This window comes from Ambystoma mexicanum, chromosome 4p, assembly GCF_040938575.1.
Source record: "Ambystoma mexicanum isolate Mex_15411 chromosome 4p, UKY_AmexF1_1, whole genome shotgun sequence".
NCBI classification, from domain to species: domain Eukaryota; kingdom Metazoa; phylum Chordata; class Amphibia; order Caudata; family Ambystomatidae; genus Ambystoma; species Ambystoma mexicanum.
In genome coordinates, this window is record NC_090927.1 from 1,113,082,932 (window position 1) to 1,113,110,001 (window position 27,070).

Genomic DNA, 27,070 nt, shown 5'->3' on the forward strand with positions numbered 1-27,070 from the left:
TATTTAGGAATACAGATTAATACATCAATCTGTGAAGATCAGTGGGTACAAGACCTAAAACTAAAAACCTCAAGACTAGCCTTGCAAGAATTAAAGATAAACAAAGATTATGGCAAATTCTCTCTCACACCAGTATTAATGTTTTACCAGCAAAAGGTGGTTCCCATCCTCACATTTGGCGCTGAAGCGGGCTGGAACATCAGCGAGCTAATATGGAACCAACTCGAGGGCCAATTCTGGCGGCGTGTCCTCAACCTCCCATCCTGCATCTCCATAATATTGATACGACATGAGTTATCTTTGAACTCGCTATTCAGCCAGGTGATCTGGAAATCCATCTCATTAATGCGGAAGATGAGAGAAATCGATGGCGCTCCAGCATATAAGATTTTTGCGAGCACTGAACAGCCGAAAACTGGATGTTTGTTGAACCAATGGCTTTCAAGAGTGCAAGACTGGATCAATGCGGCTGAAATTAGCAATTTTGACCTCTTTCGCCGCCCTCAACATGCCAAGAGAAAGTTTGAAACATGGTCATGGATCATCAATTTAGAGAAACAGGAACAATTGGTAGCAGCCGCCTGGTTAGGAACTGATCAGAAAAAACGAAATACACAGTCTAATTATCTGCTACGATGCTACTCTCGCTATTATCGCAAGCAATTCCTACGCTTTTGTTTAAACACGGTGCAGTCAAAAGAGATTCTATGGCAAAGGAAAAATCCTGCAACGAGTGATAACTATTGTCGCTTTTGTTTGGATGAAGTTGAATCTACAAAACATCTGATTCTAAATTGCCAAACAATCTGTGCGACCCATTCGAAACACTTGGGTCAATATGCACCTGCAGATGAAGATATGACAGCATGGTGGTACACGATTTCATCTGGCAATAATCCGAAACATGTGTGCGCAATAGTTAATTATCTGAATGAACTTCTGAAATTCCCTATTCAGCCCAATACTGTCCTAAAATGCGCCAAAGGAAATAGGAATTTGCCAGCCACCTGAATCTTGTCAATGATGATTTCTGCTGTGAAGGACTGCAGTTCATGAGTTTGGTCCAGACCTTGTAATTGTAATTTTCTTCTTTTAATTTTTCTCTTCGCTGTCTGTCCGTTTACTTGTCTTGAAACAAAAGTCTTTTCTTAAATGTCAAGACTGTAGTTTTTCAATAAAAATAATTTTAAAAAAATGTTCACAACATGCAAAAGTACCTCCAAAGGGTGCATTTCCTCCAAGTATCACAATACTGATACGGTTAGTATTGGGGCTAATATACTCCTTATACACATTATTATTGTTAGATTCAGCATACAATTCTTCCGACCATGTCATTTTTTCACCTTTCTATGTACTGCGTTTAACTCATTATCAGTATTGGTGCAGGAGGGGACGTTTGCTGGTTCCGGCATCTTCTCTTGTCCTTCTTCTTCCGCCAAGCTTGTCGTGAATTTCTCCTGTCGATGCGCTTCTTGGAATGTTAGAGAGTTCGATAAATGTCTACAGTCTTTCCATGCCAGTTCTTATCAGCCTGGATTGCTTAGTCGCTTGTCAAGAACTCCGTGCATTCGCACATTGCTCTAGAGTTTCAGAGCAGTTGCCTTTATACCATGTGCGCCCCGCTTGTCAGCTCGGGTTCCGGACATATGGATTTAGCACCGAGGAGTTGCGTTTGTTGGACTGTCTGGCTTGCACAACCCTCACGCCACCTTCCTCTAGGCCTCCGGTTCCTACTTCATCCGAGAATAGGAAACAGAGCCAATAAAATCACAAAAAGATGAAGGTGTGATCACTCTTTTTTTCTGCTCCATAGGTTATACCGATTTGCTCCCGGTATCGTGTGGTCGACAAATAGTGCGGGTGCACTTCCGGTCTCAAGCTTGGAGTCATCCTGGGCCGCAATGGCAGATGATGATGGGCGCCCAGGCAACGATGCAGGCTGTGGCGCAACAGAAGATGGTCGGCCAGCAGTGATGCAGAATCTGCTGGACAACGTTGGGGCACTCTTTGCCCTTCCTCTTTTATGGCAATCTCATCAGGCTTTGTTTCAGGATCAGGCAGTTTCTGTGGCAAAGAACTGGCAATTGTATTTTTCGTTTCTGGAACGGCTGTCTCTTTCTGATCGTTCTCCCGATCAGTCAAAGTGTCAAGTGGTGGTGGGACTTTCTTGGCATGCATGGCATGTATCCATGCCTTTCGTCCATCCACCCGTATCGCCGTCTGCGTAGTCAGGAGGATCTGGTAGGGCCCACGCCACCTGGGTGCTAATGATGTTTTCCTTTCAAAATGTTTCACTAGCACCCAGTTTCCTGGCTCCAATGCGAGTCCTGGGCCAATGTATCTTATGGGCAGCTCCTCCTGCACCTGCTGATGAATCAAACACAGTTTTTTCATTAACAGATTACAATAGATGCTGAGTACAGGATGTTCCACTTCCCTCAGCCTTTTCGGCTGAGGTGCACACCAGACATTCGCTGGTCTCCCCATGATAATTTTGTACAGGGAGAGCCCAGTTCTCGCCTGTACAGATGTTCACATACACAGTAACGCTATTGGCAAGGCATCTACCCAACTAAGCTTGCTACCTGCACAGATCTTACTAATCTTGGACTTCAAGATTCCGTTGTGGCGTTCAATAAGACCGGCCGACATCGGATGTCTCGAACAATGGAATTGCTTATCAATCTGTAAACCTGCGCAAATTTGCAGTATTAAAGCGAGAGAAATACCCCTTTAGCATTACTTTCGCCATGCTCATGGCAGTTTAGTCTTTCAATGGATACGCTTTCACCCACTTGCTGAACGCACATATGACCACCAGAACATACTTCAAGTTTTGACATCCCTCCATTTCTATGAAATCAAAATGGATCACCTCAAATGGCATAGAGGGAGGGCCAAAACTGCCTGTTGGAGTCACCGTTCCCTTCCCCACATTACAATTCTGTACCAACCTCTCTGCATTCTTTTTTATGAGTGGATTTTCCCAGACTGTGGCTGGATGTTGAATTATTTTCTTTGCACAAATATGGGAGGGACTGTGAGCCATTGTAACCATTACATTTACATAGGCATTTGACAACATCCAATTCCTGCTCTTCTTGTCCACCCAACAACCCTACAGATCCAATTCTGCAGAGCCCTCAGCCCACCTTTGTATATCATCCACAGTGGCTTCCGCCTGCATCTCTTTGACAGTGACAATTCCATTTTCTATCATACAGGGTACTTCCTCTGACTGTACTGTTAACATGTTTGTATTCAAATCAGTGGTAGTTTGTTTCGCAATTCTGGCTGCAAATGCATTTCTCTCTCTCACCTTGCATGTCACCTTTTTATGTGCTTCACATTTTACTATTGCCAAGTGCTTTGGACACGTAAGTGCAGACAGCAATCATCCAATCAAAGGGCCATGTTGAATTCTAGCCCCGTGTGATGTTAGAAAACCTCTCTTGGCCCACAGTCGGCCAAAATTATGAACCACGCCAAACGCGTATTGGCTGTCAGTGTATATGTTCACGCTTAGATTTTCAGAAATTTCACAGGCTCTCGTTAAGGCAAGTATATCCGCAGCGTGTGCAGAGTTGTAGGGAATTCTTTTACTCTCTACAATGCTTTTTAACGTGGTGATGGCATATGCAGCAGTTGATGTGCCGTAAGGTAATTTAAAGCAGGAACCATCACAAAACTGTTCTCCATCTGGTTCTTTTAGTGGAGTATCACTCAAATCAATTTTCCCTTTCGTTTCCTCCTCAGTAACCATTAAGCAATCATGGGGGGTGATTCATTTCCACCAAGGTCTTCGTCGGGCATTGGCATCAATTCTGCTGGATTCAAAGCGCTACACCTCATAATTTGAATGTGGAGTGCGAACAACACTATTTCATATCTAGTTAATCTAGCAGAGGTGAGGTGTTGCGTCTGCGTTCTATTGAGTAGAACGTCTATGGCATGTGGCACCATCAAAATTAAAGTGTGCCCCAATACCATCCCTTCTGTTTGTTTCACTGACGCAGCAGCCGCTGCAACAGCTTGCAAACATCGTGGTAGTGCACGCGCGACAGGGTCCAGCGCAGAAGAAAAATAACCGCTCGGCCTATTTCTTCCACCTTGTTCCTGCGTTAAGACAGATAACGCGCAGCCTTCATTCTCATGCACAAACAACCTAAAAACTTTTTCATAATTTGGCGTGCCCAAAACTGGAGCAGAACACAGTACAGTCTTGAGCAAATCAAATGCTTTCTGACATTCTTCATTCCAATGCAATGGCATCACTACATCCTTTTTTGTCACTCCACCATTGGCTTCACAATTAACGCAAAATTCACAATCCACTGACGACAACAAGAAGCCATGCCAATTATAGCTCTGACTCCTTTCTGTGTCTTCGGAATAGGCATACCAGAAATGCTCTCTATTCTCTCCGGTGTTAGTCTTCTCCCTTCTTTTGAGAGTAGGTAACCCAGATAAGCTACCTCGTTCTGACAATACTGAAATTTCTTTAAGCTCGCTTTATGGCCATGCGCAGCTAGATGAGTCAATAACAAGACAGTACTTTTTTTTACAAATCTCTTCTGTTTCAGCAGCAATTAACAAGTCGTCAATGTACTGGAGCAATACACAGCCTGTCGTAAGTTCTAACATGTCTAGCTGTTCTTTTAATGCTCTACTGTATATACTCGGACTTTCAGTGTAGCCTTGTGGAATGCGTGTGAATGTGAATGTTCGCCCTCCTAACGTGAAGGTGAACAAATATCTGCTTTCCTTGTGTACTGGAATGCTGAAGAAAGTATTCTTCAAATCAATAACACTAAAGTATTCTGCTGAAGCAGGAAACACTGTCAAAATTGTGGTAACATAACGGGAATTGGGGATCTACTACTTTGTTTATTGTACACAAATCAATTATAAAACGATACGGCACCTCATTACCCCCTTTCTTATACACTGGAAGAATGGGGGTGTTGCATGTACTGCCTGTAATCTCTTCAATCCCTCCCAATTTCACCGAATCAGAAACAATACTTTTCAATCCTTTGTCTCCTTCTGCTGAAATGTTATACTGCAGGATGCGCGGTAACGTTACTCCTTCTTTTAAAACAGTTTTCACTGGCTCTATCTTCAAGCATCCCACATCATTGTCATTCACTGCCCAAATACAAGTTGGCACCTCACTCAATTCCCCTGTTAAAGGTTTAGTCACAAATTCAGATGTTGGCATATTCTGAGGAGAAATGGTCAAGAATACCCCATCTGGTGTACAGAGGATAACTGCGCTTAGTTTTTTCAATAAATTTAATCCCAGGAGATTTTTCCCACAATTCTCTGTTAAATGAAATGGACAATGTTCAGTAAAAGGCCCTATTGTCACTGCTACTGATTTGGACTCGGGATTTATTACCGGGGTACCTGCGAAACCTACTGAGATATTTTGTCGCCCTGACAGAGGTATATCTGGAACCAAGTGATAGTCTATCGAGCACTTCTGTGCCCCCGTATCTATGAGGAATCTATGCTCTTCATTCCCGACTTTCATCTCTACGTATGGTCCTTTCTGATTCACGGGAATGGATACCGGTTCCAACCCCTGTTGTGGGCTGTCCTATTGCGGTAACAACACATCATTCGAGGTGTAGTCACTGCTATTATTGTAATATGCACCCGATTGAGTATCAAAAATGTTCCCGCATCTTCCTCTATTTCCATTTGTATACCCTGCTAATTTGGCTCGGGGTAAAAGTAGTTTGATTCGGAGCCTGACCTTGATTCTGTGCACCATCCCCTTGATTATTCTGGTGCAGCTGCATATGGTTTCTGTTGTGGCCATTTGTTCCTGGGTGCCCTCTGTGCTGCCTTCTCTGACCATACCGCCTCTATTTTGCAAATGTGGACATTGCGCTTGCCAGTGTCCTTCCTATCTGCAATATGCACATTGATTTAATCCTAAAGGCCCTCCATGCATGTTCGAATTATTCCTGCCCTGTGCATTTCCCCTTCCCCTGTTGTGTCCTGATACTTGCTGGAGTAACACCCTTGTTTTCAAATTTGTTCTATCCTTCGCTTCTCTTTCTTTCTCGGTATTCACTCGATTCGCGTAATATTGGGCCATGTGTAATACTTCTCCTAACGTTTTTGCTTGCCATGCACTTTCTGATGTCATAATTAAATTTTGAATCGGGAGTATTAATCCTCTCACATATTTATCAACAAATAACCTTTTTCCCACTTCTGTGCTTACATCCTGCCCGCTGAAATCTGTAAATACCTCTCTGAATTTGTTAAAATAGTCTGTAGCCAGATCTTCGTTACCTTGAACACACGCAGTCAATTTGTCCCATTGAATTCTTTTCTCTGGGACAATTTCTTTAAATGTTTGTACTATTCGTGCCGGCAATGCTATCATATTCGGCCCTGGCTTCACACCCACTCCTTTATCTTTATCTTCCTGTATTAAATTTTCCCAAGTGGCGCCATAGGCTGTCTCATCATCTACCTTCCTTATTCGTTTTCATATGTCCGCTGGCAGAATTACAGGGAATATTAGATCTATATCACTCATAGTGAACACTGAGGATTGCAATAAAGACTCTACTTCTTTATAGAAACCCGATGGATTTTTCCGTATGTCAGGGATCGTTTGTTTTATATTATTCACTTCCTGTCTAGAGAAGGGAACATGCACATATTGGGCTGTGTAATGTGCTGGAATTACCTGAGCTGGCGTAGTGCCTACCGCGGGAGTCTCTACCTTTGGTACAAAGGTAGGGGGTACTTCCCTCATGGGGAATGCCACACTTACTGTTACTGTTCCTCCCCCTGGGAATATGCAACAATATTCCCAGATTGAGGGATAAGGCCGTTTCTCCCATCCCTCGTTCCATTGCCCTCTTATACACTGACATTGTCTCGGGGGGGGCTGGCTTTCCCCTCGCTTATATCTCTGTTTATCAGATATTCAACCATCGTCTGCAGTGCTTTCCTTTTCATCGGTAAAGAATATTCATCAAATATTCCATATATTTCCATTGCGGGAATACTAGGATCTGAAATCCACTTTAGCGCTTCACGCGTGCATACTTTTAGTACACCGCTAACCTGCCCTGGTGGCGGCAAAGATTTCTGCATATAGAGTCTCACTGCCTTCTTCCTACCAATATCCTTCCTCCCATACCCGGGTGTGGCAAATACTTCGGAATATTCCTCATCAAGTTCATTCTTAAGCTCAAACAGTCTGCTCACATGCTCTTTTATTTCTTCATCTCTCCCTCTACAACGGGCTAATGCATTAAAATCTAACAATCGTTGCGGTGGTAACTTCCCAATTAACTTTTTCCATTGTTCCGACAAATATTCCCCCATGCATTCCAACAATACCTGTCTTTCGTTGTTCCTTCTGAAGTCATACAGTGACGCTAGCGTGGATGCCCCATCATTCTTGTCTATATACATTTCCGCCTGTTCTTGCAGCTCACGCTTTCTCTCCTTGCTGATCGCGCTGTGGGTCACTCTCATACATTCACTTTGCTCAATTTTGCTCATTGGGGGAGGGGCAGTCAGGACAGAGGCACCCTCTTGGCCGGGAGGTACGGAGGGGGCAGTGAGAGTGAGAGATGTCTGTTGGGGCTGTGATAATTGCGAAACACTCGGGGCTGGCTGACTAGTGGGCAGTGCAATTACTGATGCAGCCTGTGCCTGTGCTGGGGTTGGGAGGGGCTGAGCAATGGGAGGGGGTTGGACGACAACTACTGACATAGTCTTTTTAGTCTCTCCCCTCGGGCCTTGTTTTGTTTCGGTTAATAATTTGTTTATTAATTCGTCTGATGAGTGTAACTCCCTCTATGGATATATTTTTTCAATATTCAATTGATCGCGTCTATTTGCCTTCCTCAAACTATTACTCCACTCCTCCTCCTCCTTTTCCTCAGCTTTCTCCGCTTTTGATTTATGCCTGTGCGCATGTTTCGCTCTACTTCTAGATAGGAGCATTGCTTCCCTCCTCCAGTACCTAAGGATATCAAGTGCTGCAGAGTGTGCTTTCTTACTTATCAACACCTTTTCCAGGTTGTCTATCCGATCCATCTCAAAACTACCATTACCCGGCCACTGAAGATCTTCCTGCTTTCTGGTTTTCTTATGCCAAATTTCACAAAACATTATTGCTCCCACACCATACTTTACATACATATCATAAGCCGCGTTGGCCCCGGAGGCGCGACCTGGCTAGTTTCCAAAGATTGTTCACCGCAGCGGAAAAATCCTGCTAAGGTGGACAGTACACCAGGCATGTTTTAACCTTACCCTTGGCTAATCAAACTTATTCTGGGTGTTTGATTTTGCAAAATCAACTCTCAACCAATATCAGGATCACTTACGAATCGGGGCACGATTCGCCTTATTAGTCAATTTGTCTTTTCAAGACACAGTTCGTCCGTATACTGACGCTACCAATGATGTTGTGTCTGCGTATCTTGGCTCGGCCTCGTTTCGGGACCCCCGCCCCCTTGTTCGCTGGCCGGGGACGTCGATCAGGGATCAGCTGTGTGCAGATCTGCAGCAAGGAATCTCATCACTGACGCAGGTCGCCCCGAACACCTCTTGATCCCGGCTCGATCACTCCCGTCCTCGCTGTTCTTACCGCCTTCCTTATTTTGCAACGTACACGATGGAACAAGTGGGGGAGGGTCCATATTCAGGCGCCATCTTGAAGGGGCCCCTGAGGGACCCTCGGATGTAGAAACAAGGCACAATCACCACACACGAACTCATACGCCAGACACGAGGTTGTATTCCCAAAATATAGGGTTTATTGCAAAACAAATAGTCCCAGTTGGCCAAATGGTCTCACGCCCCGTGACATGTGTCTAACAGACCTCAGGGGATGCAAGAGAGCGAAAATCATACATCAGTTACATATATACAAAATGAGCATCTTACAATCAGTAATCAGTAATGACATATTTATTTCTCTATTTTAATCTGGCCGCCTAACATGTAACTAAGTGACAGTCTATTTTTTAATTGTACCTTGCCTATTGTAATATTCATTGACTCGCTTTTTCTTTTTTCTTTTATATAATCGTAATTTTGATATGTGCACAATTGTACTTTTGTCGTTTAATGGAACTTTTTATATTTCCGAATAAATTTGTTTGAATGAATGACACATTTGACACATTCGATGCCGCCCCTAATTCATTCCCTTTGAAGTGGAGGCGATGATTGACTATGGTGATGAATATGACACTTTAGATCACCATATTTAGTAACAGTTTGCAATCTCAAATTTACAGACACTATTCTTTATTTGTGAGAAAACAGCGCTTCTGTTTTCATGGACAAGCTGCGCGTAGGGGGACTGGCACATTCCAGGCCTTACTATCTCCTGGTTTCGATTCACGCTCTAGAGGTCAGCTTGCTCTCCGGGGCCTCACAGTGCTCAGAAGGGGGGCCGTAAAGAAGAACAAAATTCAAACCCTTTAATATTAGTTTCGTACATTGCTATTCTTTTAAGGAGACTCACTGGCATCCGTGTACTGATTAAAATGCCTTGCCCCTTGCCTTCAAGGATATGTGCGGGAGGGAACAGGGCATTTCTGTCTGGCTCTCCAGCGTAATGTTTCAACATGTCTTTAGTAACCTTGGACCATTGAAGCAGAATAATATCTTCAGCAAAGCAGTTTTACATGAGGCAAAGTAGCAGCGTTAGAGAGAACAGAGAGAGAAAACAAAATGGTGATTCTGGTCATCTTAAAATGGCTGCACTCTAGTTAAGCTAGTAACTATGTAATGACTAATGAGCATATATACTTAACACTTTAAATGAGGCTTTGGTCTTCGGCCAACCAATTATCCTGCATTGCCCTCCATTCGAGACGTGTCTAATTTTTTAGACTGACTGCTCAATGCCCTGTTTTTTTTACCTCTGTATCTCTTCCCCCTTTTTCTTGTACATTGCACACTTGCGCTTGTGACATAGCAAACATGCATCCATCTATCTGTGCAGTCTTGCATGCACATTCCTAAGGGCACGATTTGGAGATATGTGCAACAGTGGAAATGTGTTGTTCCAGGCAGGAACACCACTTTTTCATAAAAGCGCCATATTCTGAAAAATGAAGAATGAGGTGGACTGGTCGGCTTTTGCATGTGCCTGATTTATGGCCTGGCATCGGCCCTGGTAACCATCAGGAAGGCAAGCCAGGCACTGCAAGGACATTCTCCTTGCTAAAGCCCTGGTTGTGTTAGTTAGAAAGGAGTTAAAATGGGACACCTTTGAGGTGCCATCAACATCTACTGCACATCTTATCCCTTTATAATTAAGACATTTTACCGGACTACATCACTACTTTTCTAATTCATTGACGGCTTAAGGACACTTTCGTACATCAGAAAAGTGGCAGTCTTTTAAGAAATGCTTGGAGCGATGCTGCTACACACTGCCCCCACGATGCTAGATTTTAGCAGCTTTTGCCGCTGGAAAGCACCAGAGCTCCCCTCCAATCCTTCCACCGACCTGCGAAAGAATGGCGGTGCTGCAAACTGGAGGGCAGAATGTTGGCTTTCTACACAACTTTTCTCAGTGACAGTCCCATCACCACACGTTCTGTGGTGGTGGGCTGCTGACATCATCAGTCCCATTCACATGATGTGAGCCAGTGTAGGTGGGTGTGCCGGCCTGATACTTATATAGGCATACACGGAACTGGTGATAGGCTGCGTGGTACACGTGGTTTCAGCCCGGTCCTCCCACGCATCCCACCAATTTAGTAGATAATAACCCGAAACATAACAATTGAAATGCTTTCCGAACTACTTGGTTGGTACAAAGGGGTGTTATGGGGTGTAATTATACATTGTAATTGAATATTTATAACGCGATTAATACCTAGAAGTTTCTAAGCGTGGACCCGGGTATCAAACCTGTGCTGCTCCGCACTGTCTGCTTCCAAGGCGAGCACGTTGCGCCTCAGCAAGACTATAAATTCGACATCAGTTCTGCATATACTGCACAACCACGTACAGTAACTGATCTATTTCCTGTGTTCTGGAAATATATAGTGCTTTGGGGTTGATTCTCCGCGCAGCTGTGAGTGCCCAAACCCACATGTGAAAGTAAAACCAGAAAAGCTAGCAATCCTATTTTCCTAATATTGTGCATGAAAATATCCCAGTAGCGCCACCATCAATTAATTTGTCTGCCCGGGATCGGGGTTCGTCTACGTCTAGATAGAACATTTCGGAATGTGTGTCTGCGCACGGAGCCAATTTAAGGTTTCCACGCTGTAGCGGCACACACAGTGCACACAGATGTGGGGCTTACAATACCTGGCAGCACATGCTTCGTGTTCAGACCGTGGCAGCATGCCGCTTGTACCGTCTCACCACGCGTGTGTCCTCTATTTCTGTGATCGCTGTAATCAGAATGGCTGTTAATGGGTACGAGTCTTCATCCTGTGTTCCTGACTTCACATTAGTATTCTTTCATAAGTACCAGCGTGGAAACTGCATATGCATTTATCTAAGAGGGCGTTGCTTGGGGGGGGGGGGCTAAGGGAGCTATAGCCCCTGATCTTTTGGTTGTGGCCCCGGATAGAATCTCAGGAGCTACAGCCAAAAGACTAGCTAGCCCCGAGTCCCAACAGTACGATATCAGCTTAGCCCCAGGTCTTTTCCAGACCTAGCAACTCCCCTGCATTTATCTAAGAGGGCTTGCACTTAGCATGAACTGAGTTACCGAGCCACACAACACACGCCTATGAACTCTGTCTGGATAGGCCATTTTAGCCACTTATGGTTGAGCAATCAAAATGGCTGCAGGTGGAGTTTCACTATCTTTTGCACCGATGCTAAACATTAAGCAGAAACACTTAGCACGAGTGTTGCTGCTTGGGCAAAATGTAATGGGGCGAATCGGCTTTGGCCCCAATCCATAATAGATAAGGGCAACATTTAGAGTTTGGCAGTGCTGTAAAAAAAGTGCCCGTAATACAATTACATCCAATTTTACTACACTGTCAAATTCAGTTTCACAATTTTATCTCGGTAAAAAAGACTCCTGGGGCCCGATTGCAGAAACATTGCACTGGTACAGGTGCAAAGTTGCACAGAATTAGCACAAGGGCAAAATTTGGCCTATTTTATAAAAACACTGGGACATATTAGAACACCATTTCACCATGACAAGTGCAGTTTGGCATGTTGCAAGCACCGGAGCAAAAAAGATATGTTTTCCATGCATTTTTGCACCAGGGCAACGTTTGCCCTATCTATCCTATCTGTTATGGTTTTTGTATAGCGCAGAATCGCCCATGGGCCTCAGAGCGCTCACAGAGACAAAACAACAGAAAACATATAAACTAGTACTGCAGTGGTTTATAGCAAGAAGAGATGTTCACGAGGTTCTAGTTTTCTCTTTCGTCAAACAGGTGTGTCTTAAGTTGTTTGTTAAAAACAATCAGGGACACAATATTTTTAATCAGAGGGGGCATAGAGTTACAGAGCATTGGTGCCCAAAAATCGAAGTTGGTGCCACCAACTCTTTTAAGAGTTTGTCATGGTTGATGTAAATCGTGATTATTGTTTGAACTGGCGTCTCTTCTGAAAGGAGCTTTCATTATTTTTTTGACAAGATAGTTAGGCGCTGTACCAGCTAAACGTTTGTAGACTATGACGGTACCCTTGATTTTAATCCTTTGTTGGACTGGAAGCCAATGAAGCTTTCTCCTGGCTGCTGAGATTTTTTCACGTCGGCTCAGTCCAAAGACTGCCCAGACCGCTACATTTTGTATGGTTTGCATTTTAGGATATAGCTCTTAGATGTGCCCATCAAAAGACTATTGCAATAGTCTAATTTTGAGTTAATTATGGCCCCGCAATCAGAGCGAGGTTGTGCTCAGTTAGGGGGGTCGAATTTGCCATATCAGATTAGAATAGAACGCACAGGTTGATTTCAAATATGACGCCTGTCTCTTAAACAAGAGGTGCGAGTCCATGAAGATTCCCAGTGTTTTAACATGGTCTAGGACTTCGATATAGCTGTTATTGATTTTAAATTTTCTGTATTGGTCGTTCTGTTTTTTAATTTTCTGGGGAGTGCTGAGTATCAGAGGTTCGGTTTTCGCTTCAATAAGTGCGGGAGAGGTAGTCGCCATCCATTTTTGTATGGCGCCAAATACTTTGTTAATAGATACCTGACAGTTCAAAGACCAACTGGGTGTCGTCAGCATAGTTAGTAAACCGGATACCCAGGGTTTGTAGCATGTCGCACAAACGTTTTGAGAAGATATTAAAAAGCAGTGGGGATAAACATGAACCCAGCAGGATGCCACAAGTTAGCAAGGTTTTAAGGGAAGAAAAGTGTCCCTTTGCCACTGCAGCCATCCTTGGACCCAAGATGGATTTAAACCACTTTGCTGCAAGTGGGGAGCATCTGCCAACTGTTGTCAGTCTCTCGGCCAGTAGATCATGGTCAATGAGATCGAATGCCGAGGAGAGGTCAAGCAACAGAAACAAGGCAGGGTTACCTCGTTCGATAATACTAGCAATATTGGCCTGGAGATCCAAGAGGGCTGTCTACGTGCCATGCTTTGCTTGGAAGCCGCATTGTTCATTGGCCAGTATGTTATTAGTTTCTACAAACCTTTGATATTGAAGGTACGCAATCATGTCAATAATTTTGAGCAAAAATGGCACATTCGTAATAGGCCTAAAATTACCAGGAACTGAGGGGTCCAGGTTCTCCTTTTAATAAGTGGGGTAATCCATGCCTCTTTTAGATCTACTGGGACATATACCTCTTCAAAGGATTGGCTCACAAATTGAACCACCCACGGTGCAAGTCCTTAAATAGTTTAGCGGGGAAGATATCCCCCTTGCAGGAGGAAGGCCTTAGTTTATGAATGACCTCCAGTAACTCTGCCACGGACACTTTATTAAAAGTGAACGATTCCAGAGAGCCACTCTCACTGGTAGACACGGTGTAGGGCATATCCTTGGTGTCAGATAATAAGATTTTCTGGGCTTCAATGGCCTTTTGGTATTTGTTGTTTTTTTCAGAGAAACCATCATGTGTTGATTGACATCAAGCATTACTCTCTTTTGCTAGATAACTAGCTGGGAGATTTTTTAATTCTTGGAGGATTGAGAAGATTTCTTTGCATTGTGACTTAGCTTGTTGAATTCTCTTGTTGAAATGTTCTGCTTTTGGTTGGAATATGGTCAATTTATAGGCCTTTGCAGCCTGTTTGTAGTTTGCAATTGAGACCACTGGTGGGTCTTTTCTCCAAAGACGCTCAGCTTTGCGCCTGGTTCTTCTAGCATCTAAAATATCACTAGAAAACCATTTATTTAAGTTAGTGGATTTATTGTTTTTTCTAATTTGAGTGGAGCCAGCACATCAAAAGCTTGATTAGTTGCTTTTCTGAATGACTGGGTAAAATTATCAAGGGACGTATGTTGTTGTAACTATGGCAGGAGGGGAAAACCTCCCTGAATGCCTCACTAGTTACTCCCTTACAATTCCGCCAAGTCCCCAGAGGCTTACTCATTTCTGGGCGTGGCATCAATATGGAGGAGGTGTGGCACATAAAGTTAACCAGGTAATGATCAGACCAGGCACATTCTAAAATCCACATGATTGTTATTTCCTGGATTTTAACCATGATCCAATGAAGTATATTGCCGGCATTATGAGTGGCATTTGCAACTAACTGCTTAAAATCAATGGATTCAAGTGACAATTTGAGACCCTTCGCCACTGAATCAGAAGAATTGTTGTCCCAGAGGTGAAAATCTCCAAGTATAACAAACGCAGAGGTAGCTTTAGAGGAATTACCAATGCTAGCCATTACTTGTTCTTCACATTTTGGAGTTAATCCAGGTGGGCGGTACAATAATAAAAAACTCCTAGAGGAGACATTATTAACATTAAGCTTAACATGAATAGATTCACAATTCTCTGCTAGAGATGTGTATATTTAGGTTATTTTTTTAAGGTATTAGCAACCCCTCCTCCCCTCCCTTCTGCTCAATCCACATGGAGGGTGCTGGTATTAGCACTAGGGCAATTTATGCCCTGGTGCTAATACCGTGAAACTTGGCACTTGCAGCGGTGCAAGGTGTCTGTAATCTGGCCCCTAGTACGGCAGACAATAATTACTGTGTGCGGTAATGTGGTGATCCCCATGGAGTCCAATGGGACCCAGAAATGGGGAATAACGGAAGTTTCTGCATGGCTCTACATCATACAGAACAACGCCATACTCTAAATCAGTGGTATTCTGTAGGCGTGCGTACTCCTGGGGGCTTGAGGCCTCATGTCCGAAAACTCAACCACATCAGGCATCTGCCATCACAACACCTGTGTATTACACAATGCTACCATAGTTGATGTCCTCTGCTCACATTATCTTGGCTGACTCAAGTACACATGGATGCTCCTCCCTGTGCAGTCTGTCAATACAGCACATAAATCACCATGTGCTCAGTGAAGGACACTGCTGTTAGTCTTACAAGGCGACAGCTGGTAGTGAGGGTTCCTCTCAGCCAGCTGCCATCGAGACACATAATACACAGTGCACCTCACTGCCAGTTTCCTCCGTGACACAAAAATCACATCTTAGTCCCACTGCCACCACGACACAGATCACAGTGCACCTGCACTGCCAGTTGTCACCATGACACATAAATGACCAAGCATCTTACTTCCCACTGGGACTGTGCTCGGAGCAGGGTGCGCCCAGGGGCTGTGCTGGGAGCGGAGTACACGGAGCCGAGGGACTGTGCTGGGAGTGGAGTGGGGGAACCCAGGGAATGTGGTGGAAGCAGGGTGGGGAGAGTCCAGAGACAGTGGTAGAAGTAGGGTGGGGAGAACCCAGGGGACAGTGTTGTGGTGGGAAGAGACCAGGGACTGGGCAAGGAGTGGGATGAGGGAGCCCAGAGACTGTGATGGGAGCAGTTGGGTGAGCCCAGGGACTATACTGGGAGCGGGTTGCAGTGACGGCGCACAATAGTTCATAGCCATTTGAATTTGGCCATTTTGCATTTTTGGGGGGTCCTGGCCTGCCCACATTTTGCTCAGGGCGTCCAGCCCAAGAACGTTTGAAGACCACTACTCTAAATGAAGCCCTAACATTTCTGGAATGGTTGAAATGGGTTTGCCCGTTTCTTCTGCCAGCGCATTAAGAAATAGAGCCAACAAGGCTTGCTCTGAATTTAGCTAGAACTCCCTTAAAATAATACTTTGAACCAAGGCAATAAACACATACACTGATTTTTTGTTTTTTTTGTTCTGTTGATGCAATGGGGAAAACTATGTTCCTTTTTATGTTATTCAGCAAACATAGCCCTTGTGTAAAAAGCTTAAGAGATAAGGTCTAGAGCAAAACCTGTTTGCTCAATTCCATATCATCCCTGCAACATACTGGTGGTTAGTGCATTTGCTTAATTTTTAGCACAGGTGCAAACCTGAGATAACCTGCCCAGGACTCAGTGTTGTGTGTAAGATGCAGTAAATATCGGACAGTTTGAGCCGGGAAGCTACTGGAACCCCTGAATGCTAGCCTGCCCATTTCCACACACATTCTGCTTCTCTCATGAAACGTCTACAAACCATTGAAAGAAGACATTTTTGGGGGGCATTTGCATGGTGTAAGGCAGTGGGCCTCATTACAAGTTTGGCAGTAGCCTTGCCGGTAAAACCGTCAGGCTGCTGCCAAACTTGTGTTTTTTTCCGGCACCCGCAAATGGCCAATTACTGGGTCATTACGGCCCGCTGGATCCGGATATTGGCCATTCGCGGGTGCCAGAAAAAAATACTCCCCATTCCCATTTGAGCCCTATAGGGCTCAATGGTAATGGGGAGGTCGGATGAACCGGCACCATTCACAATGGTGCCGTTGCATCCGACATTCTCTGCTCGCGAGTGCAGGTACGCCTGCCAGCCTAGTCTTGGCGGGCAGGAAGGCACCCGTGATCAAAACTCGTAGTTTGCCGGTACGGTAACAACTCTACCGGGAAGCTTACCAGTACCGTTGTTACCGGACTGGCAAACTTATAATGAGGGCCAGTGTGTATTAACAGACGCAGCGCTCGGAGGACTACCTTATTGAGTAAATCAATATGAATTCCCTAACATGCATCGTGCCCTTACTGAATGAGAGTGTATCCTGAAATCTGTGCTGAAGGAGGCAGATTCTGTAGTCTAAGAAGTGCACTTTTATTGAGAGATGATATGATATGATAGTTTATTATTATAGCGCCCATACACAATGTGTTTCAAAGCGCTTAAGATGTGGTTTCGGACACATAGGGCCTCATTACAACTGACCCGGTATGGAAGCAACGGTGGCGGTAAACCCGCCGCCACTGTTGTTTCCATGCCGGGTGATCACAACTCCTGCAGGCAGAGGCGTCAAACCCGCCAGGTCTGACCTGGCAGGTTTAACACCGCCCGCCTGCAGGGAGACGAGGATGGTGCCGGTGTTTCCATGATCCCCGTTCCCGGGACTCAATGGGAATGGGGATTAACACCATTCTGCCTCTGGAATTTCTGGGTCAGCGGGGTTGTGATGCCCCGGTAATTCCGGGAATCACAGAGGCGGAATGGTAATACAAGTCCGGCGGTAACCAGGCGGTTTTACCGCCTCGGTTACCGCCAGACTGGTAATGAGGCCCATTGACCTCATTACAAGTTTGCCGGTAACCCGTCGGTGCTACCAGCGGGTTACCAGAAAACTTGTCTTTCTGTTACTGGTTCCTGATATCCCAGGATATTACGGGTGCCAGCAATGGCAGTAAGTTCCCATTCCATGTCCTAGGTTTTCCCCTATCACCGGCTCCAGTAGTACCAGCGCTGGTGATAGGGGCAATTCTATGCCAGTAGGGGGCCTGAACTCCTGGCAGACGAGGCTTGCCGGTAGTTCACTGGTCCCACCGATAGACTTAGAGTGGGCCAGTCGAGCAGCCGGTAGTACCAGCATTATTCCTGACATTTTATCCGGACCGGCTCACCCATAATGAGGGCCATAGTCCTGTCCATTTATGTGCACTGAGGGCCTTCTGGGACATGCAGCCAGTGGAAAGGGGAGGGAGAGGCTTCTGCACTTATTAAAGCAGAATTCAGTCTAGGAAATGTAGTTATGTGAGGCCTCTGAACTGAGTGAGGCAGTGAGCATGCTCTTATATGTAGATCTCTGTAGTGAGGAAGGGAGAATGTATTTTGTGAAAAGCAATCTTGTGGCGAGTGTTTACACAGAATGGAGCAGAAGTTTTTCGTCGACAAGTCATCCTGCATGTGGCACTGCATGCTTTGCTGCTTAGTGCATTGTAGCGCACAGGTGGCACAGTGGGTCTCTGCACTGAGCAGGAAAGATGGATATCTGGGTCATGTGATCCTGTGAGGCGTACATCTTTGCTATGCTGTGTCTGGTTATGAAATGTCCCCAGCATATGCTGGGTGCACCTCTGCATATATCATGGGGATCAGGCAGGTGGTTGGGGCAAGCTGGGTGGAGGCTTGGCAGGCCTGACATAGGCACACAAAGAACCCATAGCAGATCCCTCCTTTAATTCCTTCCTTGTGTTTGTAGTAACTTCCTAGTTACCACTTCCTGTTGGCAAACAGGAAGTTCATGACAATTCATGAGCTCTCTAGTGTTTGGGTGTGGCTGGCTATATAAGCCACACCCAAGATTCTTCCGTGCTTCGTGTTGCTTACTGTGAGCTGTATCAGCAACACACTTGCCGTGCTCTGGATCAGCCGGCTCTGCTTACCTGCTCTGGATCATCCTACTTCAGTTTACCTGCTCCGGAGTATCCAGCTTCTGCTTACCTGCTCCGGATTATCCTGCTTCTGCTTACCTGCCCCGGATCATCCTGCTTCTGCTTACCCGCTCAGGATCATTCTGCTTCTGCTTACCAGCTCGGGAGGAACCTCCGTTCTTACTCCACGCCTCAGCAATCTCCATTCAAGAGGGGACTTCTACACCGGCACCTGTAGGAACAAAGAAGAACTGGGTTAACACGCGCACATCAGTAACGCTGCGCATACTCACCGAATCTTCCTGCAATGCCGGAATCCAGGTCAGTTGTACAACAGACAAACCCCTGCAAAAGAAAGAAGAGACATTATTCATTGCGCTCGCCTCATTAACGCGGATGCTTATTTCGCTGCTCTGTCTCTCAACGCGGTGCATACTTACCAAAGCCTCCGTGCATACTTACCAAACCACCAAGTCTCTAGTAGCGCTGAACCCGGACTCGAGGCACTACTACCACATAACTTCTCCTGCAAGGGAAACGGAGAGACATTACCAGGCACGCTCAAATTGAAGGCGCTGCGCATACCTACCAGCAGCTAGCTTCTACATGCAGCGCTGCTCACCCACAAAAACACCGGCAAACAAAGACATTATGGACAATTTTGGACACTCAACATTCTCCGCGCAACGTTCCCTTGTGGGAAGGACTTTCTGGCCAGTGAAGAAACTGGCACCTTGAACACTCAGCCTCACTGTGAAGCATTAAAACAGCGTGTGGCATCTGAACTCAGCCTACAGAAATTGGTATCAATCACATGAGTGAATCGCGCCCCTGCGAATGCAGGATGGAGTGCTCACCCTACTAAAGATCAAGGTAAGCCCTTAGGGGACATCACAGCACACAGTTAAGAGAAGGGAAGGGTCCAGGGGAATCAGGTGAATTCCGGTCTAAGTGTACACCTTGTATTTGACTGGTATCCCTCCGGGTGAAACAGGGGAAGTAAGAACTCGGGGTCAAGGGAGGCTCATCCGTCGCTCCTGCAGAGACACAGGTGAGTGTGACAGCATATGAGCTATAGTATACCTGCCATATGTATTTGCCTGTTGGTTGCATGCGGTATACATGGACGTATACTGGGTATAAATAGGCATATATATATATATATATATATATATATATATGTATATATATATATATATATACATATATATATATATATATATATATATTCAGTGAAAAAACATTGTTAAAGGGATGTTATGGTTAAGTTGCACTATTAAAAACCTGTGAATCTTTGATAACTGGTAATTTTCTGTTTTTTTTGGTTTTACCTGTAACCATAACATCCCTCTAACAATGTTTTTCCATTGAATTTCATAGGTTTTTACTAGTGCAACTTAACCATAACGTCCCTTCAACAATGTTTTTTCACTGAATTTCATAGGTTTTAGCAGAATAACCTTAGTTTGTAAAGATGTACTGTACAACTTACTGAACCCGCTGGTACCATGTTAATGCGCACAGCAGTCGCAGACTATGCATCTGGTCACGGACATCGGGTGGCATCCAACCTGCTCAGAAAGGCAGGGGCTCTTTTACAAGGTGGTGCCATTCAGTAAACACAAGGAACATATACAAACAGCACCAGGTACATGAATTGCAAGGGAAAATAGAGTAGGTCTGCAAACTGTGTACTTATGAAGCAAACAGCACAAAAGCATAGGGAGTAAACCATAATGGAATGCACCAACAAGAGAAGCGATTGTCTGCCTTCAACAATCTTACCGCACTGCTGTTTTACATAGGAACAAAGAACAAATGCCCAGAGTAAGGACTGGAAAATACTAAGACCAGAACGTCACTGCAACGTAGTAAGCACACTAAAGTCTGTCTGATAATTGCACAGGTGCTGCACTATACAATAGTAGATAAGCATAACATTTATTTTTTACACAGCAATGGCAAGCACCTGAGAGTGGCTGCAAGAGAATTTCCCGTATGACGAGGTGACTTACGATAGTAACCCAACTGGTATGCACCGCAGTCTGAAATGTAAAATATGTAATATCTACTGCCTCATGTACACCAAACAGATTTTATTTTCTTTAAGAGAACATATTGGAAAGGAAAGCAAGGCAGCACAAGCGGGACCCCTTTCAAAACAGCATACTTGCACAGAAAAGGAAAGAACCTCTGTAAATAGGAAACTGGACAGCTTGGAAGCCAAAATGGAAGAGTTGGTAAACAATTTTGCCGCCTTAAATGATTACTTACAAGGACATATTATGGACAAAAAAATACAACTGCCTTACCTGCACGTGTACCCCTTACCCATTTCACAGCCTGACATCCCCATCAAATCCGTGTGATCAAACACGTTACAATGACACCTCAATCCCTAAATTGTTGCTGAGTGTATATGTGGCTTTCCCTTTGTTTTTAAAATGCCTTTATGACTCAGAGGCGCACAGTACTGGTGGGAATTACCACAATTAAGCAAAAGGGAGCTTTCCTATGTACACCGCACCTGCCTGGCCTATCCGCAATCACAATGGAGGCATCTGTACGATGTCAGTATGACTCGCATGTCCGCATCTTGTAAACCAACTATGATCAGTTGTTGGAGCAGACATTTGTCTGATGCACAAGTGCACGCATGCGTATCTCTTCCTCTGTCTCCTGGTGACACCGGCGATGTCCAGCATATGCGAACAAACTTGTGACAGACTTTAATTAGTTTGAGCGCCCATTCACGTCCTACATGTCGCTGTACACATAAACATCCCACCTGCTATACCCTACAAACACCCAGCTTGTCCCAAAATGGTCGGCACACGTGTGTCGCAGTATTAATCAATCCAGAGATCCCAATGGTGTGCGTAGGACATCTATGCACATGCGCACAAACTATTTTGCCCAAAACTCGTCCTGCGGACAGCCATCCCATTCGGGAACATTCGCGACATCAACATGCGATCGCACCCACGCAAAAAGTAGAGTGTGCTGTAATCTACGGAGTGTTCTTGGGAAAGTACACGCTTACAAACACCTCACAATGTGCCATTGCACATGCATGTATTTGTATGAAGGAAATAGGCCTGTTTTCCAGGTGTAAGGTCTCCACAGCAGCCCTACAAAAGACCAAACACCAGAGCTGCTCCAGAATCTGTTTGTAGCTTTTCAGAACAGAGTAGCAGCCCACATAGCTTTGAGCTGTAATTGATGTCGGACCAAATCTGCTGTGCTACATTACCTTTGCAAGTAATGGCAACCATGTCAGGCCAGCTCACTACACACCGTAATGGAGAAAGGTATTAACGCCCCTTCCTGTGAACCACAGACTCAGTAACGATAATCCCCACTGTCCCATTTCCATGGGCACCATGCTGAAAACGGTAGTATGTGACACGTGCGCCTCCCCAAGTACCGCGAGGGCCGCGCCCCACTAAAGCAGAAACAGTCCTCCTTCCCTTTCCACTATTTTATTTCCAGCACGCCCTCATTGGGTACTGTTAAATAGCCACACACGCATCTACTAATCACTTTGAAGAGCTCTCCATGTAACACTATCAATTCTGTACAACAGTCCTCTGCGTACACACCACACCCAGAAACATTATTGCACAATCCCTTAACCTCCACAGTCCCATTTTCATGCGCGCCATCCTCAAAAGCCCTGGATGTGGCCTTCGTGCTTCGTGCGGGTGTGGGGGAATAAATTGCAACCAGGGTAGGGGATTTCGTCTTTAGTGGTGGCTCTGAAAAGAGGCTTTTTTTTCTTTTTTAGGAGCTTTAAGAGAAACACCTTTTTTCAGTTTGTATAGGATTTTGTGTTTTCTTCTCCTCACAGTCTTACAGTAAACTCTTCAACGCATCCTGTAGATGGGCAAACCAAAAAGCATGACCAATGAGCAACAACGAAATGCCATTTGCATGAAAAACTCAGCATTTCGAGAATTAATTATGTCATTGTTGCAGAAGAATATCCCACAAGCGGACAAAAAACCACACATGCTTCTGTTGATAAGACTCCTTCCAGCCTCTGGCTGGGAACAACATACATTAGGATAGTCCCATACTCTTCTTGGTGGTATGGCTGAGAAAACCACCTAGGCAGTGGGAAAAAGCCTCTTCACTGCATTCATCAACCTTTTCAGATCATGGAACAAACGTGAACAAGCCACGTAACCCAAATGCATGCCGTCATAGTGCACGACGAGAACATGAACAGTAGCGAAACTGGGCACTTGTCTGCAAAGTGTAAGCATAGCGCCAAAACTGCAGACATGGACAGTGCACCATAATGTATCTACTCCTTCCAAACCGAAGTTGCTATCAAAGTGTCTTTCCTGGGCATACTTGTGCGGATCTATCACAAAGGCATCACCAAAAATCAATACAATGTGTCTCTCCGTGTCAGCCCGCTTCACTACGCAGAATAATGAAAAAAAGTATTACCGCCCCTTGCTGTGAACCACACCCTCAGCACCTGATTGGATAATTCCCACAGTCCCATTTCCATTGGCCAGCATAGTGAGAAGCGCAGAATGTGGCACATGCGCTTGCCCAAGCACCACGAGGGCCGTGCCCCAGTAAAGCAGGAGCAGCCCTTTGTCCCTTTCTACTATTTTATGTCCAGCGCTACCTCATTGGGTACTGTTAAATAGTCACACACACATCTACTAATCACATCCAAGATGTCAGCATCTAACACTGTCAGTACTGTACAACACTTCATATGTACAGTTACAAATTCAGACTGCAAGTGTCATGTCATTCGAAAGCACATCCAGTAGAAAGTTCAGTAAAACTCTGCAATATTTCTGGATCTACATTCATCCACATGGCCACCCATCACCACAAAGTAGAGGTATGAATACTTTTATTACAGTATGTTTCCAACTCTGTTATAAGTGCCTCTGAACACGATGTCTGCCACTGAACGTCCATTACGTACTTAAAAAACATACTGTTTTTTCTCCCATCACCTACCATCAAGTGGCACTTCAATGGCATATGCTTTCAATGTTTTCATTTACCCATATCACCCATTCTAATATCCAAACAGGAACTCTTTCCTTCTGACAATGCTACACATTTTTTTCCACAACAACCCATTGCCTACATAATTGGTAAACATATCGCACAAAAGAAGCACTAAATGTATTGTTGCAACCTAAACCAAGCACACATTGCATGCATAAAAACAGGATGCGTGCCACTTACCTTGCACACTTCACACAATTTTTCCTGCACTAACCCATTTCCTACAAAATTCGTAAAACTATTGCACAAAAGCAGCACTGAATGTATCTTGCCAACTTAAAAGAAGTACATACAGTGAATGCATACAAACAGCATGCCTGCCACTTTACTTGCGCACTTCAACCATAGGTTTCTGCATGTCTCTGTACAAATACACCTTCTACCCAGAAACCTTATAGTGCCATGCCTTAGCCTCCACGGTCTCATTTCCATGCCTGCCATCCTAAAAAGGCCCGGATGTGGCACGTGTAATCCTGAACATACTGCAGAGTCTGCAGAGTTATCGTGCTACGAACGGGATGGGGGGAAAACATTTGAAACAGGGTAGGGGATTTTGTTTTAGAGGTGGCTTGAAAAGAGTTTTTTTTTACGTGCTTGCAAAGTTTTATATGACTTTCTGTTTTCTTCTTCTCCTTACATTTTTACCGAATTCTGGTCAACGCTTCTTGCACAATGTAAAAGAAAATAGCATTGCCAATGGTGGGCAAAGAAATGCCATTTGCATGGAAACAGTGCATATCTTGTGAAATCATGATCTCATAGTGAGTGGAGAACATCCCATCAGTGCACATAAGTGCACACATGCTTCTGTTTATAAGACACCTTCCAAGCTCTGGATGGCGACAAATTACACCGGCATGATCCCATACTCCTCTTGGTGGTATGCATGAGAAAACCACCTTGGCAGTGGGAAAAATCTGCATCACTGCATTCATCAACTACTTCAGGTGATGGAGCAAACGTTCACACGACATGTAACGCAAATGTAGACCCCCGTAATGCACCACGACAACTTGAACAGTAGCGACAGAGTCCACATATCTGCAAAGGTGAACCATACTATTGAAACAACACTCATACAGACTGTCCCACAAAGCCACCACTCCTTCCAACCCGAAATTAGCAGCAATGCCTCTTTGCACAACATACCTGTGCAGATCTTGCACAAAGGTATCACCCACGATCAGCACTGTGCGTCTCTTCATCTCTGCCAACCTCACTACACAGCATACTGGGGAAAAATAGTACCGCCCCTTCCCGTGACCCAGACCATGAACACCTGATTGGATACTACAGTTCCATTTCCATGCCCAACATGCTCAGAAGCACAGGATGTGACACGTGCGTTTTCCCAGCTACTGTGAGGGCAGCTCCCCAGTAAAGCAGGGAGAGTCCTTCATCCCGTTCCACTGTTCTTTTTGCAGCACTCCCTTAGTGGGTACTGTGAGATATTCACATACACATACACCAATCACATCCAAGACCTCTACACCCAACACTATCATTTCTATACAGCACTCAATATGTACCGTTAAACATTCAGAGTGAAAGTCTCTGGTGATTTGCAAGCGCCTCCAGTAGAAAGTTCTGTGAAACTATGCAAGACTTCTGCATCCAGATTCATCCACATCGCCAAGAGTGGGGGAATACATTTCAACCAGGGCAGGGGATTTCGTCTTTAGTGGTGGATCAACAAAATTTTTTCGAAAAAAAAATATTTTGTTATGTGCTTGCACAGAACCTTCTTTATTTTTGCTCTTTATCTCAGTTGCCTTTTTCTTTTCCTCCTTACATTTTTACATTATTCTCTTCAACGCTTCTTGTACAGTGTAAAACAAAACAGCATTGCCAATGGCGGTGAAAGAATTGCCATTTGCATGGAACCAGTGCAAATTTTGCTCATTAATGATGTCATAGTCGGTGGAAAACATGCCAGCACTGACACATAAATTGACACATGTTTCTGTTTCTAAGACACCTTCCGACCTCTGGCTGGGGACAAATGACACTGGCATGGTTCAAGGTTCCTCTTGGTGGTATGCATGAGAAAACCACCTTGGCAGTGGGAAAAATCTGCATCACTGCTTTCATCAACTTCTTTAGGTGACAGAGCAAACGTCCACACGACATGTACCCTAAATGTAGAGCTCCATAATGCACCGTGACAACATCAACAGTACCGACAGAGGCCACACATCTGCAAAGGTGAACCATACAGCCGAAACTGCACTCATAGAGAGTGCCCCAGAAAGACTCCACTTGTTCCAATTCAAAATTAGCAGCAATGCCTCTTTGCATGGCAGATCTTGCACAAAGGTATTACCCACAAACAGCACTCTGTGTCTCTCCATCTCTGGCAACCTCAGTACATAGAGTATTGGGAAAAATAGTACTGTCCCTTCCTATAAAGCACACCCTCCACACCTGATTGGATAATCCCCACAGTTGCATTTCCATGACCACCATGCTGAGAAGGGCAGGATGTGGCACGTGCGCTTTCCCAGCTCCAGCGAAGGCTGCACCCCAGTAAAGCAGGGACAGTCCTTCCCATTTCGCTATTCTTTTGCAGCACTCCCTCATTAGGTACTATTAAATAGTCACACAGGCATGCACCAATAACATCCAAGACCTCTGCATCGAACACTATCATTTCTGTACAGCACTCCATATGTACCATTACATACTCAAACACGTCTCGTGTGATTTCAAAGCACCTCCAGTAAAACATTCTCCAGAAGTATCCACGCTTTCAGCATCCAGATCCACCCAGAGCGGCACCCATCACCACAAAGTACAGGTAGCAATATTTATTTTGCTCCCAGCACATTAGTAAGTGCAAACAACCAATACTTCAAAGTGCAGTACAGTAGTTAGTAACCTGCACAATGCACACTACCCAAGCACATAAAATATTCAGTTCTACCCTATCCACTTCTATACACGCAGTATTTCAACACAGCACCCAGTGCACACACTGCAGGAGTGTTCACTCCATTAGCTCCAGCCATGGACTAAAAACTGAAGGATGTGCTAACAATAACCACACCCATGGAACCAACAATGTATGCAATACTCACAAACCACATACAGAAACCAACAATGTCAAACCTACTTGCAAGCAGGCCACATAGTTGTTGGTGCAAGGGCTCCAGCCATGCATCTAAGGTGCTAGGGCCTCACCACACACAACACACCATAGTGTACCTTTTATGCTTAAGTGCTCATGTCATGTGCAATGCACTCCCCATCTGCAATTGAGCCT